The 16206-nt window shown below is 48.5% G+C and overlaps 1 pseudogene; it reads right to left on the bottom strand.

Annotated features, from left to right (window-relative positions):
* Positions 1–13005: 13005 nt before the first annotated feature.
* Positions 13006–13995, bottom strand: LOC129012190 (PDZ and LIM domain protein 1-like; annotated as a pseudogene).
* Positions 13996–16206: the final 2211 nt, after the last annotated feature.

The raw sequence follows: 16206 nt of genomic DNA, 5'->3' as shown, positions 1-16206 counted from the left end.
TCTGCAATGTGTTTTCTGTGGAGAGAGATGGAAGACCGGTGGCCTTGTGCAGGGACCTACCTCAGCTTTCTGGGCCCAGCTTTTCACATCTGGCCTCATGAAGGACATGTAGCTGCTGCCGACTTCAGGGGCAGCTCCAGAGAGTTAGGCCTGCTGAACAGTTAAGTCCTGCTCTCTCCACAGAGCCAGTTTGATGTACTGCATTTTAAGTCACACGGGGACCATGAGGCACATGTTTTGTTATCCCTTAGGTACACTTGTTGCAATGATAGTAGTGTAGCAAAATATCCCAGCAAAACCTCCACTGGTGGCTGAGCCCACTGAGGACCTGTGTTTGCTGGGTTAACTTTCTCTCTGTGTAGTTCCTAAAGGACCAGAGTGTGTTGTCCAGCTACCCATGCTTTTCCGCTAGTCTACTGGACTGCCACAGAGCTGGCACTGCTACTGTTATTCTGATTTTGTAGTGTATGTAATTGGGCAAGTCTCCCCTCTACTCTTCTTTGTAAAAGTTAGTTATTTCTCTATGGAGTTTCTCAAAAAGAAATCCAGTTGGAATTTTGATTGGCATTGCATTAAATTTATAGGTTCATTGTTAATATAATTAGGTCTTTATAAATGTCATCCAAAATAAGTCATCTTACATGAGGTCATCCTACCCAAAATGTGGAATGTACTCTATTTATTCAGATCATTTTATGTTTCCTTATTAGAATTTAAAACATGTTTATAGAAGTTTTGTATATTCTTGTCTATTACCTAGATATATTTTGTAATTCTTGCTGCTATTGTAAATGGTGTCTTTTTAATAATATTTTCCAGCAGTTACTGTGGGTGGACAGAGATGCTATTGATTTTTTGCAGGTAGATTTTGTGTCTGGTGAACTTGCTGAACCTTATGAGTTCTAATTGGTTTGAATCTGTTTTTTCTTTTTTCTTTTTTTTTTTTTTTTTTTGAGACAGGGTCTCTGTCACCCAGGCTGGATGCAGTGGTGCGATTTTGGCTTACTATAACCTCTGCCTCCTGGGCTCAACTGATCCTCCCACCCAGCCTTTGGAGTAGCTGGGACCACAGGCATGTGCCATGATGCCCGGCTAATTTTTTGTAGAGATAGGGTTTTGCCATGTTGCCCAGGCTGGTCTTGAACTCCTGAGTTCAAAGCAGTCTGCCCACATCAGCTTCCCACAGTGCTAGGATTACAGGCATGAGCCACTGCACTGGGCCTGAATCTGTTTTTTCTAAATTGACAGGTTATTTTGTTTTTTTACTGCTACAGTAAGAAGCACCCTCCACCAACCCCAGTTAATCTCTGTGATAGGTGGAGGGTGGGGCTTAGGGGAAGGGTGACTCACTAGACAGGAGTTGAAAATGCCTGGGTTTTTGTGACACTAACATCTGTGTCCTCCATAGATGGAGCTCATGAGAAGCTGAGTGCCAGCTACCACACACATTCAGACATTTGCTGTCGGGCCACGGGCCATGCTGATGGAGAAAAGGCGGCCTAAATTCTCTGGTAATGGGGGTGAGAGAGAGAGGAATGTGGCAACGAAAAGAAAGACAGAATAAGGAAAGGAATAGGGACTTCAGGGGACTTTGCCTGGGTTGGGGGTCAGGCCGGGGCCTGGGAGGTATGAGAGACAGAGGGTGATAAAAGGGCATCAGGTGTTAGAAAGCAGCTGGACCAGAAGACCCACCATCCGGCAGCAACACCCAAAGACCTTTGGTCACGTAATATGGGGACAGGGAGGGAGGAGCTCTGGCACTGGAGATAGCCCTGGGCACCCGGCAATGCCCTGCCACCCCTCCCACGCTGACTAGTTCACAGAGGCCTTGCCCCGTGCCACTGCACTGCCTTGACACTGACACCCAGCACTGCCGGCCCAGGGACTTCTCAGGGTCCAAACCTCCTACATTCCCAGGGCTCCCTGAAATCAGAGCTGAACCCACAAGGCACACAGAGCTGGGCCTCCGAGCTGGCTCCCAAAAAGAAGTGTGTTGAGGGAAACATTCTCAGCAACATTGAGAATGTTTTCACTGGATGGCTGTTTACCTTGTTTAACGAGAAGCTGTCGCTAAGCATTAAGGTTTCTTTGATTTGGAGACTTCTCTGCACACCAGAGAAACAGTGGCATAGGGCTGCCTCCTGCTCTGCACAGTGTCTTCCGGGGCTGCTGGCGGCAGGATGTGGCAGCCTGGTTCAACAGCTGTGATTAGTGACCCTGATTGTAGCCGCTGGCTGAGTGATTGTAAAATCAGGAAGTGAGGAGGGTTTTGTGTTCCCTCCTGGCCCCTCCTGCAGGAGCTCTGGATGGAAAGGTGAACGTGCTAAGCGCAGTTGTGCTTTGCTGACGTCTGCTCCCGTTTTTGCCCCTTCACTGCTTTTAATGAATTCTGGGTTCAGGCACCCTGAGCTCTGAACATATGGAGTCTGTCCTGGGAGAATGTTTGTTTTATAGAGGTGGCGATGAGCAGAGGCATCCAGGCACATCTATTCATGTGGGAAAGCAGAGAGTTGCTCTGGATCCTACCTAAGGCCAGACCCTTCAGGTCTCCAGAGGAGACAGGCCTGGCACTGTCTGTAAGCAACTCTCGAAGAAACCAGATTTTTCCTGTAAACGTATAACCAAAAAAAAAAAAAAAAAAAAAAAAAGACTTTATTTTGGAGCAAAGAAGCCAGAAAAAGGACTAATGGGAGAGCGTAAGTCTGGCCCAATGACCCAAATCCTGAGTTTGTGGAGGTGTTTTCAGGGGCTGAACAGCCAGGCCCAGGGTGGCCCCAGGGAACCCCCAAAGCCCATGAGTGAGGCCTGCGTTTCAGGGTGTGCTCCTTGTTTCCTGTGCCGGCCTGTCTCCACATGCTGGGTGGTTGTGAAACAACGTCTTGCAGTGACTCAGCTTTATAAATAGGACATTTACAGTGAAAATTACAGGAAATTCCCAGAGTCTCCTGCCGGGGCTTATTTTAGGTGTGCGGCTTACACAAGTGAAACCCCAGCCACCCTCTTCTAGCCTCTGCTCCCCACAGCATCCTGGGGTATCTGATTTGAGGCAATTGCTTCTGTTCTGTGACAGGAAACCACCCCAGGAGGTCTGAGAGAAATGAGGAAAGGAGGCATCCATCTCCAGCCCCCTTCAGACACGCTCCTGGGAGAGAACAGCTCACATTTGGCTCACACTTCCCATGTGCCAAGCGCTCTGCTGTGTTACCTCAGTGACTTTCACTGACTCCCAAGGAAGTGATGGGGATGGGGAAACTGGAATTCAAACCCATCTCCAACTCCCTCCGGATCTCGAGAGATTAACCACAGACGCAACTTTTCCTGAACACAGAACAAGAAGGCAAAAGAAAGCAGAGGTCCCTGTTTTCAGGAGAGGACAGGAGAAAGGTGCCAGTACCCTGGCCTTTGGTTATGTTTCCCTTTCCCTCTTCAGTAACACGTTTCTTGGCAGGACATCTTTTCTGGAAAACCAGACTTGAGCTTGGAGTGGCTCAACAGCCCTTGCTGTAGCTAGGTTTGATGGAGGAGCTGAGAGAGCTGCCTGCACCCGGGTAGGAGGCTCTGTCTTGGAGGGGCTCAGGCCATTGCAGGTTTAGGGCCTAAATGTTGTGCAAATATTTGCCCAACAACTCCCAGTGTGCCTTGGAACAAGCAGCAGGAGCGGCCCTGGCTGAGTCCCTGAAGAGAAATGTGGATGCGATGCCTTTGAATGGCTCCCAGCTTCTACTTCCTCATAATTTGCCAGGATCTCTGTCGTCAACGAGCCTGGTTACAAGGAGAGAGGGCTCCGTGCTAGCCTGCCGGGCATGATGGAACCTTCCGCATTCTCCAGATGAAGCCGGCACACCCATGCCGTCATCAAGCAGCAGGCACTGCCAATGCGTTTTTGAGCTACAGATTTATATTCCCAGCAATCTGTGAGATTCTCCCCCTAGATCCTCGCAAAGCTTCTGAATTTATCGAGTTCAAAACAGAACACCCAAACTGGCTTGTCTTGTATTCTCTTTCAATTAAGGCTGCCTTCCCTAGTCCCCCTAGTTAGAAACCATTGGCTCATCGTTTAGCCCTCTGCTGCTCTGCCCTCTCCCTCCCGAGTCTGATTGATTCTCCCTCCTAGCTCTCCCCTCAGTGCCTGGAGTGCATGGGTCTGACCCAATGGGTGGTTGGCAGGGGTAGGAGTGGGAGTTGGGAGGGGCACATGACCCAAGCTGAGCTCATTAGATCCCAGGGTTTTTCTAGCTGCAGCAGGCTCTTTTCTCTCTAGATGCTTGCTGGAAGGCTGGGAATCCAGAGGGACCTGTGGCCACGCATCCGCAGCCTGGCAAAGCCTGCCTGCAGCAGGGAGGGGACACGGTGCTGCAGGGAGAAGCCGTGATGAGTGGCGGAGAGAGACTTCCTGAGGAGACAGAGCTCCCAGTACAGCTGTCCCCAAACCAAGTCCACCCCCTGCCCCCATCCATCCTTCACAGGCCAGCAGGATTCTTTTCCACGTTCTCCAACTTTTTGTTTTAAAAAAAATCCAACTACAAAGAAGTTGACAGAATAATCCAGTGAATACCTACATACCCTTCACCTAGATTCACCAGTTATTAGCATTTAGTGAGTTATGTTCTCTTTTTCCCTATATATTCATGTATGTGTGTTTTTTCTGAACCGTTTGAAAATAAGTTGCTGATGCCATAACACTTCTCCCCTACATATTTCTGCATGTATTGCCTAAGAATGCGAACATTTTCCCCACAGTCACAATACCGTGATCACATTCAAGAAATTTAACAGGGCTGGGCGCTGTGGCTCATGCCTATAATCCCAGCACTTTGGGAGGCCAAGGCAGGTGGATCACGAGGTCAGGAGTTCAAGACCAGCCTGGCCAACATGAAACCCCATCTCTACTAAAAATACAAAAAATTAGCCAGGCGTGGTGGCCCGCACCTGTAATCCCAGCTACTTGGGAGGCTGAGGCAGGAGAATTGCTTGAAACCGGAAGGCAGAGGTTGCAGTGAGCCAAGATCGCGCCACTGCACTCCAGCGTGGTCAATAAGATTGCAACTCTGTCTAAAAAAAAATAAAAGAAAAAGATTAACAATGATATAATAATATTATCTAATATTAATATATATCCACATTCAATTTTGCCAAGTGGAATTTGTATATGGATATAAGATATTATTATAGTTGTTTTTTTCCCTTTTCAATTCAAGAGCCAATCATGGATAACAAATTGCATTTAGTTGTCATAACTGTTTAGCCCCCTGTAACCTAGAATTGTTTTCCTGTCCTTTTTTATATTTCATGATATTAGCATTTTTTGTATCCTTCCATTTGGATTTGCTTTTTCCTCATGATTAGAGTCATGCTATATATTTTTAACAGAGATAACACTGGATTGTTTTCAGTGTATCACATTAAGAGACACATGATGTCAGTTATTGGTGGTATTAAGTTTGATCACCTTGTTAAGGTGGTGTCTGCCAGATCTTTTCATTGTAAAGGTACGATTTTCCCTTGATACATGGGAATAATTATATATATATATCTGTTCTTGTAAAGTGGAAATTAAATATATGTCCTTATGCTGGTTCCCTTGGCTCCAATTTCCACAGGTCAACATAAAGAAGGCCCAGTTGCACCTGCACACACAGTGGATTGTGCTAGAGGGGAGGAATGCTGAGCTTACAGAATCAGCATCTTTTATGATAGGCCATAAGTCTCTGACCTCTTCTGCAGAAGACATTATCTTTCTTATACTAGGCACTAAGCATGCCTGTACTTTGCTCCAGAGGGAGAGTCTTGTCTTCCAAGGCTATTTGCTATTCAAATGCCTTTGGAAAGAGATTCCAAAACAGAGGCAGTGAGTGCTCCTGCTCATAAGACACCCACAAATGCTAGAGATGCATGGAGAACAGTCTCCCAACAGATCCTGAAAAATTATCTTTCTACAACACAATCCAGTCATGTTATTCCCCCGTTGTGGCTGGTGGCCTCCCAATTCCCAGTCTCTGCACCTTCAGTAGCGGACACCCCCACATCCCCTGACCCACAGCTGTGCGCATGGCTTTCCAGAATTTGGTCTGCGTTTCCCATCTTGTCTCTCAGCAAAGTGTGGCTGTATGATTAAGTTCTGAGCAAGAGGCTTTAAGTATAAGTAAGCGTGCACAACTTCTGTAAAATGCCCTTAAATGATAGTGTGCCTTAAAGGATAGGGAGCATGCCTTTCTCCTTCTCTTTCCTTCTTTGTACAACATAAAGTAGCAACCTCCCTCCTCCAAGGCACTTGCTAATTCTCTCTCTGCCTTGTTTGTTTCCACAGCAGATAACACCATTTGACACACTATTTATTTTGCTTATTTTGTATATTGTCTATCTCTTCTCCCTAGCATGTAAACCCCATGAACAGTGCTGGTGCTAGCATTTTTGTATCTGTTGTTGAAATATTGAAACACTTCTGTACCAGTCGGGGGCTGGTCACTCCCCAAGTCCCTGTGTGCTCCCCATGGCACCTCCCAGCTACCCAGTTGTCTTAATTTTCTTGGGCTGCCATAATAAAATACCATCGACTGGGTGGCTTCAACAGCAGAAATGTATTTTCTCACAGTTCCGGGTCCAAGATCAGGGTGCGAGTCAATCTGGTTCCTGGTGAGGTCTCTCTTCCTGGTTTGCAGGCAGCTGCCTTCCTGCTAAGTGCTCACATGGGGAGGGGAGAGAGAGAGTGAGCATGCTCTCTGGTGTTCCTTCTTCTAAAGGACAGTAGTCCCATCAGAACGAGGCCCCCCACTCTTGTGACCTCACCTAACTCATTACCTCCCAAAAAGCCCCATCTCCAAATACCATCGCCCTGAGGATTAGGACTTCAACATAAGAATTTTGGGAGAAACACAAACATTCAGTCAAGAACAATGAAACAGGCCTTGACTCAAATAGTAGGGGGCTCCCAGGACCCCACTTCTGCATGAAGGCCAGTGATGCCCTGATCAGTCAGTATGCTATACCCCTGAAGTGTTCAACAAATGCTTGTTGCGTGAACACATGATAGAGTCTAGGATGGCGCCAAGCCATTCCATTGTCCATCCCAAATTCAAGAAGAGCTGGAGTCAGGTTCTTCAGTGAGTAAAAATCAGGGAAATTACCAAGCAGCATTTCTCTGCTATTTTTAAACAAAGGACTTCTTACCTCAAACCCTTCCTGTTCCTATCTCATCCCACCCCGGCGGAAGAGGAAATGACTGATCAGAAACGTAGAAGGGGAATCATTTTTTCCCCCTGAGACAAGCCATTGCCAGGCCCTTCCCTATATCAATTACAGGATCAGCAAGTGCAGGAGAAGCAACACTGCATGGGTGTGAGTGCCAGGACAGGAACACACAGGCTACCGTCAGCTCAGAGCCACTCACATCTTCTCACTGCCTGGTGTGAGTGCCAGACGGGAACACGCGGTCCATCGGCCATTCAGAGCCACACATATCTTCTCACTGCACTGTGTGAGTGCCGGGACAGGAACATGCAGTCCACTGGCCAGCTCAGAGCCACACACATCTTCTCACTGCCTGGCGTGAGTGCCAGACGGGAACACGCAGTCCATCGGCCGTTCAGAGCCACACACATCTTCTCACTGCCTGGTGTGAGTGCCGGGACAGGAACATGCGGTCCACCGGCCAGCTCAGAGCCACACACATCTTCTCACTGCCTGGTGTGAGTGCCGGGACAGGAACATGCGGTCCACCGGCCAGCTCAGAGCCACTCACATCTTCTCACTGCCTGGTGTGAGTGCCGGGATGGGAACACGCGGTCCACCGGCCAGCTCAGAGCCACTCACATCTTCTCACTGCACGGTGTGAGTGCCGGGACAGAAACAGGCAGGCCGCCGGCCAGCTCAGAGCCACTTACATCTTCTCACTGCACCGTGTGAGTGCCAGATGGGAACACATGGGCCACCAGCCAGCTCAGAGCCACACACATCTTCTCACTGCACCGTGTGAGTGCCGGGACAGGAACACGCGGTCAACTGGCCAGCTCATAGCCACTCACATCTTCTCACTGCACCGTGTGAGTGCCGGGATGGGAACACGCAGGCCACCATCAGCTCAGAGCCACACACATCTCACTGCACGGGTGTGAGGGCCGGGATGGGAACATACGGGCCACCATCAGCTCAGAGCCACTCACATCTCCTCGCTGACCTCACCTCTCAGGAGTTCCGTTCTGCACCAAGGCGATGGAGCAGTTTAAAAGCATGTATCTGTCACATTTTTAAATGTGCAAGCCTGGTGAACCAAGTGATTCCTCGTTCTGGGATCTACCTTTGAGAAATGCTCACACGCGTGCTCAGGGAGGCATTGCTTCCAACAGCAAAAGCAGTTTAAATAATCTAGATGTCTAGCAGCAGGGAAACAACTAATGGATGTATTGGTAGAGAACACACTATGGGTGGGGAGACAGGAGGACTGAGGAGGAGAGAGAAGGAGAGGTTTTGGGGCTGAGAGTTTGGTGGGCATGGGCTGCCAGCTGTCCAGGCTTCTGGCAGGCTGCTTGCTGCAGACAAGTGGCCGTGGGGAAGTCATCACTCAGAAGCATTCTTGCAGGCTTTGCTGATGCCGACGCACATGCGGCATGGGAGGAGGTGCAGGCCTGGTTTGACCTAACCGTGGGTCCGTCTTTAATCACTATTAAAAGCAGTCATTGCTGCCCTCCCTGGTGGCACTGGAGCACTGAAAGTGTAATGGAAAGAAATTAAACTAAAAGTAATGTCTTAAACCTATTAATTTAGAATGGCCAAAAGGGAAAGAAGCCCACAGGAGAGAACTCTTGCCTTTATTTCCCATTAAATGAGCCAAAGAAAATTCTTTCCTTCAAATGACTGAGCCGAGCCATTCTTCTAGCTCTCATCGTTCTCTGGTGTTTGCAAAGGGCACTATCTGGCTGCACGGCTGTGCCAAAGAGCTCTCAGGACAGTCGTTTAACTGAGGAAAACAGCATGGCGGACCCAGCTTTGCTCACAGTGTCTGCAGGGAGTTAATAAGAACTCCAAAAAAAAAATTAGTCTGGACCGAGCGCAGTGGCTCATGCCTGAATTCCCAGCACTTTGGGAGGCCGAGGCAGGTGGATCATTTGAGGTCAGGAGTTCGAGACAAGCCTGGCCAACATGTTGAAACCCTGAATCTACTAAAAATACAAAAATTAGCCGGGCATGATGGTGCACGCCTATAATCCCAGCTACTCAGGAGGCTGAGGCGAGAGAATTGCTTGAACCCAGGAGGCAGAGGTTGCAGTGAGCCGAGATCCCACCACTGCACTCTGGCCTGCACTCCAGAGCGAGACTCTTGTCTCAAAAAAAAAAAAAAAAAAAAATCTGGGAAGCACTGGGTTAAAACAAGTAAAATACCGGCTGGGCATGGTGGCTCACACCTGTAATCCCAGCACTTTGGGAGGCCGAGGTGGGCGGATCACAAGGCCAGGAGATTGAGACCATCCTGGTTAACATGGTGAAACCCTATCTCTACTAAAGAATTCAAACAATTAGCCGGGCGTGGTGGCGGGTGCCTGTAGTCCCAGCTACTCAGGAGGCTGAGGCAGGAGAATGCCATGAACCCAGGAGACGGAGCTTGCAGTGAGCTGAGATCACAGCACTGCACTCCAGCCTAGGTGACAGAGTGAGACTCTGTCTCAAAAAAAAAAAAAAAAAAAGAAGTAAAATACCTTTCTTTACAATAGAGCCTTAAACATATTAATGTGCAATGCAAATCTTCAAGAAGGGTATGGAAAACCGTGTTGGTTTCCTGCTCAACATTCCCTGCCACACGCCTTTGCTGAGAGACCCTCGATTTTGTTGGTTTATAGCACCTGTATGTCTCATGGGCTCCTCCCTGGTCCCAGGACGAAATGTTCACAGGTCTGAGCCATTTTCCTTCAGTGACTGCTTTAGTTATGGCCATGTGCTGTGGTCCTGCATGTAACGAATGCAAAGACAATCGGCCCTGGGAACCTCTAGGAAGGATTTCTTGGCTCTTAAAACATGACACAGGATGAGTACTTGCCTCTTCCTGCCTTAGGACATTGTCATGTGAAGACATGGGCTTGGCGCTACTGCAGTCCTGTTGGAATCATGAGGGAAAAGCCAAGAAAATCTCAGAGAAACTGGTCTTGATTTTTGATGCTGTTAAGTTGCTGCATTAACCACCCCAGAATGGCCCTTTGGGTTTGTCACTTTGTAGTTTAGGCCTTAGGGTATCCTGTGATGTTCAGCTCACAGCATCCTGAAACCAAGGGGCATATAAAGTGCTGACAGTGCCCAACCAATTCATCTGACCACAGAAGGTCCCCCCAGACTAGGCCTCTACTGAGAATGCCTTGGGAAAGACTGACAGAGTGAGCAAGATGGAGGTGAAGGTCAGATGCTCCAGGCTCTACCCTAGGTTCTAAAAATCACGTGAGCACCTGGGCCTCATTTTCAACTCTGTGAAAAGAACGTGCCAACTAAAACAACAGAAGTCAAGCATCTAATACAGTGCATGGCGCATGGTAGGTGTGTCATACATAAAGAGCTGTCATTCATCAAATGGAAGTGGGGAGGAGAGGAGTAGTCCAGTTTCCAAGTCTCATTTATGCCCGAGAGATCTTTGTAACTATTCCAAAAATAATATGTGTTCCTTGACCCCATACCCATTTATAGAACTCTCTCGCCTCATTTAGCAGGAAAAAAGGGAAAATAAAGATTCCATAGATGTCCTAGGCAAGCATGCTAACTCCTGGCCCCTAGTCCCTCACTCTTCTGCTAGAGCAAGCTGCGACCAACTCCCTGGATGGCCAGAGTACTTCTGTGTCAGCTAATGGCTCTGAAACAGTCCTCAGTGAGAACATCCACATGTACCAGATACCCAGTCTGCTGCAGAGGAGAAATCTCCACTCTAGGCACTCGTTGGGATGCCAAGGGGATTGAGTTCCTCCTCGTCCAGAGCTCTGGCTGAGACTCAGAGCAGCAGCCGGCAGACAACTGACCTGGGGCTTTGCTCGCTCTCTTCTCTCTCTCTCTCTCTCTCCCTCCCTCTCTCTCTCTCTCTCTCTCTCGGTTTTGTTTATTGAGGGAAGCATTTAATTTGTAATCATTAATTTCATCCCCAGAAAAAGAATCCCAGGGTTTTCTCTCCTCTGTGCCTTTCTCATGGTTCCTTGTGGTCCATGATGCCAGCTGCAGTCATCAGATCAACAAAACCAAACTGATGGGATGGAGACTAATCTGCCATTTTTCTAGGTCTTTGAGTTGCACAGTAAATCTAGAGATGATCACTGCACAATTTATTTAGCCTGCCTGTGAGGGACACAACAATTTTCTCAGTTCTAGGATCAACAACGATTTCAAATTTTCCGAAGTTAACAAGCTTCATCATCACAATTAGAAACCAGACGATGATATTGGAGCACAGCCTAATAAGAACCTGGTGTTGGCTGGGCGCACTGGCTCATGCCTATAATCCCAGAAATTTGGGAGGCTGAGGTAGGTGGATCACTTGGGGTCAGGAGTTTGATACCAGCCTGGCCAACATGGTGAAACCCCGTCGCTACCAAAAATACAAAAATTAGCCAGGCTTGGTGGCGCATGCCTGTAGTCCCAGCTACTTGGGAGGCTGAGCAGGAGAATCACTTGAACCCACGAGGTGGAGGTTGCAGTGAACCAAGATCGCGCCACTGCACTCCAGCCTGGGTGACAGAGCAAGACTCTGTCTCAAAAAAAAGAAAGAAAGAAAGAAAAAAAAAGAACCTGGTGTCTGCTTCTCTTTTCAGCATTGTTGGTGCTCCTGAGGGTGTCAGCCAGGCCACTCATGCAGACCATTGCGGCAGCACTGAAAATGGAAGAAAGATGGGATTCTGCTGTCTTTTGTTTTGGCTGATGAACAGCACCGAGGTGGAGTGGCTGTGAGTATAAGCGTGTGTGTGTGTGTGTGTGTGTGCCCGAGCAAGAATGAAATTCCATCTCAAAAAAAAAGAAAAGAAAAGAAACATCTTATGGAAGGTGTGAGGCAGACCAGGCAAGTATTATCCCCCTTTAACAGACCAATAACTAGAGGTTCAGAGAGGTACAGGGGCCCGCCCCTGGTGACATCCCTAGTCCGTGGCAGAGCCGGGTGTGAGAACAGGCCTCTGGCCCCTGGGCTGGTGCTCTTCCCATCATGTGAGGGACATGTTGGGTGTCCAACAATGAACAGGACTCTTGCTGTCCAAGGATGGGAGAGAGAGAAACATGAAGAGGCACTTCTATGACAGCCCAGAACCCAGTGAGAACACCAGGCACTGACCACTTCATTCCTTCCGCCTGCCCCACTCTCTGAAAGGAGAAGGGACGGAGCCACCCAGCAAGATTCTCAGGAGAAAAGCAGGGCCGAAGAACCACGCCGCAGAGGCCAGATGAGGCAGGGGGACCGGGCATGTCGGAAACACCTCCTGTGGGGCTGAACGCCAGCAGAGAAGAAAGGGGGGCAAGGTGCCAAGATGGGGCACGGGACTGCAAGAATGAAAAAGGGGTGTTCCCTGGGCTTTGGGCCACTCTTTAAATGCCTCTAAATGTTTATAAATTCTAAATATTCTTCTTTGGACCACTCTTTAAATCTGACAGTTCTCTGGGACTGGACTATGAGATTCATAGCTTTTATTTATTTTTATTTTTTATTTTTGGAGTCTATAAATTTATTGAGTAAAAACAAAATCAATGTCAGATACATTATATTTGATTGGGTTCAAATTTGGCTGATGTCCAAATGCAGCAGAGAAGAACAGAGGGGAGGAAAGGACATGGTGTTTCTGGCAAGGGGACACTGAACAAAACCGTTTTTCTTTAATTGTAAAAACGGGCATCACACAGCTGATGTGAGTCAATTAACCAAGGCAGGCGACTTAATGTTTTACGAGCAGGGGGAAAACCAAAGTAAGCAGAGAACTTTCAAGAAAGGAGAGGGCCAGAACACTCGGAGAAAAAGCTGTAGCACAGGTCGGCTGGAGAACAGTGGTTGGATCTGCCGGGTCACTTGGGGAACACGGTGACCACTTCGTAGCCCTCGGGTGGTGCGACTCATTCCCAGGCGTGCTTCTCACAGTAGATTTGATCCTCCACAAAGAAATGGCCCCTCTGTTTCAGGTTGGTGCCACAGTCAGCGCGCACGTAACACTCGGGGTGGTGGTGATGGTCCCACAGCTTCACGAACACACCGACAATTCTAGGGCCACATTTGTCATACATAGGCAACTTCTGAGCATTTCCAATCAATGCAGCCACTTTAGTGACAGGAGCTTTAACACTTCTGAATCCTGAGGGCTTGTTGGGATCCTCTTTTTCTTCAGACTCCAGGATTTCCTGCAAAACCAGAAAAGACACGGACTGTTTTGGGGGCTCATTCAACTCCCGTTTCTCCTGAAGCATCTTGCAAACTTCAGACTCTTTGTTGATGACAAGGCTGGTTGGAGGCTGAGCATGGTCTAACCGTCTGCCGTTCGCCTCCACCCTGCTGGCAGCAGTCTTTGACTCCAGGGCATTGTTGAAGTTGGAGATATTTTCAGAAGAGTAGAGGCCAGCTGGGTTGTTGTACTGGTTTGTGATGACCCTGGCATTAGTGCTGGAGGCAGGCGAGGTGGTAAAGGGCATGGAATTTCGGTTGTGGGCGCTTCCTATGTGCAGGACCTCCTGGGGTTCAGAGGCTAAATTCATCTTGTATGGACGACACTTCTCTTCCTCCGTCACCAGAGGAGACCAGACTTTATGTTCGGATCTGGCTACAGTGAGAGTCATGTTGTCTTTGCAGCCTTTGATTCTGTTCTGAGCTTCCAAGTGTGTCATATTGCTAGAATTTTCCCCATCAATGGCTGTGATTACATATCTGATACATAAATTAGCTAGAGCCACCTTGCTTCCAGGAGTGACCCGGGAAATAGTGAGAGGCTACTCAAAGTCCTTGACACCCATGAGTCGGAAGCCCCATGGGCCCGGGCCCTGGAGGACGAGCTGCTGGGTGGTCATGGCACGGCTGTGGTGGGCAACTACCCGCGGGGACAGACAGGCAGGACGTGGCATGGCGTGCAGGGCTCCCCCAGCAGCTCGAGATTCCTAACTTTTAAATGTTACAAGCCGTGTGATTGTGATGCCCAGTGTCAGTTTGGAGGAATGGGTATTTGATGAGTCTGTGTCAATCTAGGAAGGCTTCTTGGAACAGGTGACTATTGAGCCAAGTTATAAGGCTGTGCTTCTTCTTCTCTTATGTGCATAGGAATTACCAAGGCTCTGATTCAGTAGGGCTGGGGTGGGGCCTGCAATTCTGAATTTCTGAGAAGATCCCAGGAGATGCTGATGCTTTGAGTAGCAACGTTCCAAAGGATTATTGAGTTATTGGAATGAAAAGAGGGCTCGGTCTTTCGAAGAAGACATTCTTGGCACCAGGCAAGATAGAGCAAAGGTGGAAGGTAAGCCATACCATGGAGAGTAGGGTGTGTGAGGAGGCAGTGGATGACACAGACCTTGCTTGAGGGGTCCCTGGCCTGAGAAGGGCCCGGTGGAGTGAATGATGGAGCTTGGAGTTGCCTGTGCATGACAGTGTTTCTCAAGGTGGAACCCAGCTCTATCAGTACCCCTTGGGCACTGGTTGAAAATGTGCATCACTCCACCCACAGAACTTTGGATTTTTGGAGGTCTGGAGGGGGCTCAGGAATCTGCATTTTTTAAGAAGCTTATAAGGCAATTCAGATGCAAACTAAAGTTTGATAACCTGCATTGGGCAATTAAAGGTTTTCTGAGAGAGGAAGGACAAGATTAGATTTGCGTTTTGGAGAGATGCTCTGGGTACCTGAGGAAGATGAGGCCAGGAACAGGGAAGCTGGGGAAGGGCTCAGGTGGTTGTGCAGACCAGAGAAGCTAAGAGCTTGCAACACGATCCTGGCAATGGCAGTGGCAATGAAGGGGATGAACTCAAGAGACATCCTTCAGTCATTCCCAGTGGGCGGCCACTCATGAGTATATGGGGGCAAGAGAAATGATGAGTTCAGTTTTGCCAAGTTTGGAGGATATCTAGGTACTGAAGTCCATCAGGCAATTTGATATGAGAGTCGGAAGTTCAGAAACGAGGACCGGGTCTGGGTATAGATTTTAGAGTCAGCCACTTGTAGTGTATTTACCTTTAAGCACTATGGTGAACTTCCTGTCAACAGCAGTAGGCTTTTCAGATCTTCCCAGAGACTATGAGTAGGAGCAAGGGGAGAATGGTGGTCTGAGTACTAATTCTGCCAAGAGTCAGTGCTATTACCAGCAGTGATGTTGACTATCGTGTGCAGGGGCCAGACCTTTCCTGGAGCATGTCGAGCCTGGAGGATCTTGTGTCAGTTCTCCCACTGAAGACTTGGAGGCTTCTCCTTTTTTTTTTTTTTTCCAGACAGTCTTGCTGTATCCCCCCCCCCAGGCTGGAGTGCAGTGACACAATCTCAGCTCACTGCAACCTCCACCTCCTGGGTTCAAGCAATTCTCCTGCCTCAGCCTCCTGAGTAGCTGGGATTACAGGCATGTGCCACCACGCCCGGCTAATTTTTGTAATTTTAGTAATGACAGGGTTTCACCATGTTGGCCAGGCTAGTCTTGAACTCCTGACCTTGTGATCCACCCGCCTTGGCCTCCCAAAGTGCTGAGATTACAGACGTGAACCACTGTGCCCAGCCCTTACTTGCAGGCTTCTTAAGTGATGAGTCCAGCCTCCCAGAATCAGCCTGGGAGAATGGAGGACCTTGTTACAGGGATCTATCGAATCTTTCTGCTGTGATTTGACCTTGTAAGACACATTTTCACACTCCAAGGGTAAACCGTGCTGAACATGATAGCATCAGCTTATGGAGCCCTGTGCCGGGTTCTAGGGATGGTCTCTGTACTTAAGAAACCCCAACCAATTGGAAGAGACAGACAAGGAGTTGGACATTTATGCTGTTGTGTGTCACGTGCATAGAAATCTATATAAAACTGGGGTTTCAGGGAAAGCTTAGTGGAAGAGGTGACACCTGTTAGATTTTGAGGGAGGAACAGAAGTTGGGTAGACAAAGTAATGGAGGTGAGGGAGAAGAAATACTTTAGGCAGACGAGACAGCACGTGCCAGGCACAGGGTCGTGAACCAGGACGTGGTCAGGGAACAGTGAAGACTTAGATCTGGCTGGAGCAAAGGCCTGTGTGGGACAGAGATGGGAAACCAATCTAAG

This window comes from Pongo pygmaeus, chromosome 15 (genome assembly GCF_028885625.2).
Source record: "Pongo pygmaeus isolate AG05252 chromosome 15, NHGRI_mPonPyg2-v2.0_pri, whole genome shotgun sequence".
NCBI classification, from domain to species: Eukaryota; Metazoa; Chordata; class Mammalia; order Primates; family Hominidae; genus Pongo; species Pongo pygmaeus.
Note: the sequence above shows the minus strand (reverse complement) of the source record. Positions and strands in the feature narration are given on the sequence as shown.